General features: G+C 38.5%; 1 long non-coding RNA gene across 1 annotated transcript; it reads left to right on the top strand.

Moving 5' to 3' along the window:
• Positions 1 to 515: 515 nt before the first annotated feature.
• Positions 516 to 2276, top strand: LOC148696858 (uncharacterized). The gene is made up of 4 exons (XR_015962032.1): positions 516 to 674; positions 775 to 936; positions 1038 to 1111; positions 1970 to 2276. It is a non-coding gene; the product is annotated as an uncharacterized LOC148696858 (long non-coding RNA).
• Positions 2277 to 6000: the final 3724 nt, after the last annotated feature.

Genomic DNA, 6000 nt, shown 5'->3' with positions numbered 1-6000 from the left:
ATGAAAATGCCCTTAAACGGGACTAAGGGGCGTAAAATATGTTGTAACTTGATGAGTTGGGGATTGGGTAGGATCCCACCTCCCTCAAATCTCTCCCTCATTCCCGTGCCTTGTCTCTCTCTCTCTCCTCCCTCACAAATCTCTCATTCTCTGAGAGTTCTCTCTCTCTCCTTCGAACTCACACAGACCACCCACAAACCACCCCAAAATTATACCAACGAAGGATCTAAGACCACCATCGTACTCCTGAAGACCACACGAACACGATGGTACCAATTTCAGGTGAGTTTCACTTCGGAAAACCTGGATTTCAATTTCACTGTGCGTGTGCACTGTTCATGCACACGTAAAACTTGATGTTTTCTGGGATTTTGAAGCTTGTAGGAAGCTTGGTGAGGTCCTAAGGAAGCTCGGAGTGCTTCGTTTGAAGGATTTGGACATCGGGATCACGAACTGTAAGTTTGGCCGAATTTTCGTATTTTTGGAAAAGTTTGATTCCGTTGTTTTTAGGCCATAAAACTAGTCCAACGTGGTAGATTATGATTAGGGCTTCATTTTGGTATAAATTACGTGAAAAATGGACGTAGGAACACGGAGAACGACAAGTTCAAAGTTTGGCCGGAACTGTCGGGGCTTTTTCCGGTGAAACCACGGCGAGTTAGGGGTCGAGACAGGTATGGATGTGTTCGTCTCGTCAATACCTTCAATTTGATATATAGTACGTTGAAAATGGTTAAGAAATGAAGAAGTTATGACACTTTGAAATTTACCCAGAAATTCCGGCAAAACACTATTTCCGGCGAAACCAGTCCGGCGACGCGAGGAAGAAGACGCGCGCGTGGGCAGCGCGTGAACAGTGCGCGTGGGGGCGCGTGAGAGCTCCAAATTGAGTTCTAAAAATTGTCACGCGTTCGTGACGTCGTGTAGATCACCGTGGTATATTCATACACCCAAATTGAATAACGTATGAGAAAGTTATGGACGAATGTTTGGTGTATGTGCGTTAAATAACGTCAATTTGGTTACTTTTTGTATAGGTGAAAATTATACAAAAGAAGAGTGTAACCAATCTAGGGGAGGCTCAGGGACCTACGAGACGTCGATGTGATATGTGAGTGGGCAGTTATTTTTCAGTATATATATATATACGTATGCTTGACGTATTTTAAAAGAAATACGAATTAAATATCCTGTCATATATGCATCATATTTTAATATGTGCATTACCATAATTATGCATATTGTTGCATGGTGCTGAGGAGGCCCAGGTAAGCTACATTTGAAATACATTTGATATACGTATGAAATACATCATCACATGCATTAGTAGTAGTATACATTTATATATGTGTATTTGGTGCTGTGGACGCACAGGTAAGTGCCAGGTAAGTGGTATTCATGTTTGTATTCAGTAGTAGCTTGAGCATTTATTGAGCGTGGAGCTCTATTGATGTGAATTACGCTTAAGCATTTATTGAGCGTGGAGCTCTATTGATGTGAATTACGCTTAAGCATTTATTGAGCGTGGAGCTCTATTGATGTGAATTACGCTTAAGCATTTATTGAGCGTGGAGCTCTATTGTTGTGAATTACGCTTAAGCATTTATTGAGCGTGGAGCTCTATTGATGTGAATTACGCTTGAGCATTTATTGAGCGTGGAGCTCTATTGATGTGAATTACGCTTGAGCATTTATTGAGCATGGAGCTCTATTGATGTGGATTACGCTTGAGCATTTATTGAGCGTGGAGCTCTATTGATGTGGCATATTCTCGAGCATGAATGGCATATTCTTGAGCATGAATGATATACCCTTGAGCATGTTGGCATATCCATACATACGTATATATGTTATTTTCTGGGAAACTATACTTGTTTTACGGCGAGGGGTTACAAAGTTTTGAGAAGTGTTTGGATTTGGAAAAGAATTGTTTTGCTGACCCACTCAACTTTGTTTTGCACCCCTCCAGGTTCAAGAATTGCAAATGTGTGGTGACTACGAGGAAGTTCAACGGTGTTCTGACAGAATGGACCAAATGAGGACTCACCTTCGGGTGTTTCATCTTAGAAGTTGTATATTTTAAAGCTTCCGAACTGTGTAAATGGTTACGTCACTCTCACGTGACGGCCAGCATGCCCTCCTTCGGGACGGGGTGTGTCAGTTGGTATCAGAGCCTAAGTTTCAATCTTGGACATCTTGAGAAGTTCTAGTGAATTCTGTCAGAACTACACCGCCTCGTAGCAAACCACGTAGTTAGAGGAACTTAGTCTCCCTGATTTAGCTGTTGGGGGAAATTATTATTTTGGTGATTCAGTATATTATCAAAAAGGGACATTTTAAGATGGGTTATGAGTTGAGTTTGAATCACCTTATGAAATGATGAACCTGAGGGAGCAAAGTGATGGATTAACCAATTGGAAAATATGTTTTAGATTATGCAAGTCAAAGGAATCTTCCTTTTGACAGAAGGGTTGAGACGACTACCTGGTTTGAGTTATGAACTTGTATCCTGGTGGAAACAGGAGTATAATTCGTTGTCACCGAAGGAAACAGCCGATTGAGAATTGTTTAAGGACTTGTTTAAAGAAAAGAATTATTTCCTTTGGCATCTTATGATGGTAGAAAGCAAGAGTTTGTAAATGTGAGATAAGGAAAGCTGACGATCAATGAGTATTATAGAAAGTTCTCAGACTTGCCTCGTCCCACTTGAATATTGCTGCTATTTTGATTGAAGTGTTATATTGTTTTAGGCTGGGTGGCATAAGGCAATGGTATTTTGGGTGACCACTATCCATTGTAATTCTTATCAGGAGTATACAAGATGTTGTTGAGCCTTAAGGACTCTGAGAACATGTTCAGCGAGAGTAAAGAAGAATGATAAAAGAATGGGAATCAAAAGAGGACGATAAAGTTAATGATTCGTCATATCAAGAATATAGAAAGATTCGGAACTTCAAAAGAAGTGAAGCTAATTCTAGTTCTTTTGGCAAAGGTTTTAATGCCATTGACCAGAGGCGAAGTGATAGATGTATTGGTAATCCCAGATCTCAGAGACAAGGTGATTTTGGTAAAAGAAATGTACCTTTGGGCTGTAGGTACAATAATGGACACCTTTGAGAATGTAGGCGAGGAAGCAGTGGACGCTTTACAAGTGGATAGATGGGACATAGAACTGCAAATTATGTCCAAAGCCAACAGAAGCCCTAGCAGTTTTCTTTGCCACAACTGGCGCCGATCCAGCAAGTTCCTGGATCTATTAATTATGGTCAGTTATGTCGTGGTGTACATGAAAGAAGTATTTACACTAATAGAGGTTGTGGGAGACAACAACAAGTCCAGGGATGTGTTAACCACACATCACTGCAAGATACTCAGAATTATTTGGATTTGATTAGGGGTACGATAATTATTCTTAATGACTTAGCTAGAGTCTATTTGTTAATAATGTAGAAATTTTACGTTATTAATGTTATTGCCTTGAAGGTAGTAAATAAACGCGGTTGAGACGTGGGTATGTATTTCCTAATGAGTGGCAAAATAGTAATATTACACCCTCAAGAGTTGTTGCTTACTTATCGAGACAACGATGATTTATCAGTATTGCGGGCTGCAGACCGTAATATTAATAACTTATTCGTGGATTCGTTAAGCAAGTAAACCGGTAGGTTATCCTATGTTAGTATCGTACTTATTCAGAGTGCTCAGTATTAGTAGAGTATGTATTGTTGCTAGCTACTTTTGTTCCATTAGATTGTAGATTCGATGTTATTCTAGACATAGATTGGTTACTTTATAATCATGACAAGATAGATTACTACGGGAAACCAGTTATTTTCCATCGGTCTGGATGACTAGAGATTACTTTTGTAAGTATGCAAAGTGGAGTGAGGCAGGCCGTTATTTATGCTGTGAGAGCAAAGAGATTATTATCAAAAGGCTGCCAAGGATATTTATATCATGTGGTGCTAAGTGATGTCACTTCTAGTAGTGTGGAAGAAGTGGGAGTAGTCAAACATTTACCTGACGTTTTCCCTGAGAATTTACCTGGATTGCCACCAGTCAAAGATGTAGAGTTCACTATGGATTTGTCTCCAGGTACAAACCATATATTATAGAATGTGCCTTTTGAACTAAGAGAATTGGAAATTGGTTGATAAAGGTTTTTATTCAACCTAGTACATTACGTTGGGGGAACCCCAGTTTATTGGTGAGAAAGAAAATGGACTTTAAAGACTATCCATTGATTATAGACCATGGAATCGGGTAACGATTGAGAACCGTGATCCATGATGGTGTACTGATGTTTAATGAATCAGCTCAGAAGTATTTGTGTATTTTCTAAGTTTGACTTGAGGTCTGGATATTATTAGTTGAAGATTATCGGTGAGGATGCCCTTATGATAACTTTCAGGACTCGTTAAGGTCATTTCAAGTTTTGGTGATGCCATTCGGAGTGACGAATGCATCTACTACTTTATGAATTTGACGAATAAAGTATTCCAATGATATCTAGACCGATTTGTTGTTGTTGCTATTGAAAGGGTTGATAAGACTAGAGCAAAGTATGCTAAACATCTTAAATTGGTATTGCAAAGATCGAAGGAACGTCGATTGTATGCTAAGTTTAGCAAATGCCAATGTTGGATGAATCAAGTAGTATTTTTGAGATATGTTACATCTGCTTCAGGTATTCAAGTGAATTCATAAAAGGTAGCAGAAATTGAGAATTTAGAACAACCACGAATCGTGATTGGGATTCGGAGTTATCCTAGCTTAACAAGCTATCATGGACGGTTCGTGAAAGATTTTTCAGTCATTGCTTTGTCATTGACGAGATGGTTGAGAAAAGAGGTTACGTATGAGTGGGAAGGAAATTGTGAGTAAAGGATTCAACAACTGAAGCATTTCCTCACTCATGCACGTAATTTAGTATTCCCAGAGAATAGTGGTAATCATAAATTTTTAGTGATGTTTCTTGAATGGTATTGGATGCATGTTGATGCAAATGTTAGGGTGATTACATACGTTTCACGACAAAAGGAACCTCGTGAAATGAATTACCCTACTGGTGATTTGGAAGTCATGATTACCATTCTTGCTGTGAAGTTATGAAGACATTATATTTGGTAAGAATGCAAGATTTTTACGAATCAAAAAAAAAAAAAAAAAAAAAAAAAAAAAAAAAGTCTCCAATATCCATTACTTGGAAGGATTTTGATATAAGGCAGCGAAGGTGGATTGAATTGTTTAATGAACATGATTGTACGACCAGGGTGATCGTAAAATTGTTCTAGCTGATGCACTTGGTGAAAAGACGGTGATAAGAGTTGATGTCTGGCACGCTTGCCAAGATTGTCTTCTTGTGGATTGGAAATCAACTGAAGTAAAGTTGAGAATGGAAGATTGAGAAGAAGTTGTAATTACTAATTTTCAAGTTAAGTCTTTTTAGTAAGGTCGTACTCAAGACTCAAATGGTTAACGAAGAAAATTAAGAATTAACCAAGGTAAAGAAAGAAGGGAAAAAGAAAGATTGCTGAGTTCGAGAATAGGATGGTTATGATTGAACTTGAGGTGATAGTTGATCAATGTACCAAATTAGTACATTTACTCCAGTGTTGAGTAACAACCACAGTACAACAGTACTTATAAGTTTTATGGAGAAGAGATTTGAGTTACGGAACTGCTGAGTTTCTTAAGTATGTTGGTTGCACAGTTTCCAAAGTAACGCCATAAGGACCGTGAAATGTGTCGATTTTTGTTGAATTGTGGAAGAAATACTTCTGGATAGAGAAGATTCGATCACGAAAGAGTTTTGGTAGGCCCTGAAACTATGGATGAGTCTTCTCAAAGTATTCAGGTGATTAAGTTTAACCTGAGAGTAGCCAGGAATGGCAAAAGAGATTAATAGTTGAACATGTCACTAATCGAGTGTTTAACGTAGATGATCTTATAATTTTGAAGTTTTCACTTTAGAAAAGTATGATACGGCTTGGAAAGGAA

This window comes from Pyrus communis, chromosome 5 (genome assembly GCF_041283825.1).
Source record: "Pyrus communis isolate YQ-2024b chromosome 5, ASM4128382v1, whole genome shotgun sequence".
Taxonomy (NCBI): Eukaryota; Viridiplantae; Streptophyta; class Magnoliopsida; order Rosales; family Rosaceae; genus Pyrus; species Pyrus communis.
The sequence above is the reverse complement of the archived record's forward strand: the minus strand, read 5'-3'. Positions and strand labels throughout refer to the sequence as shown.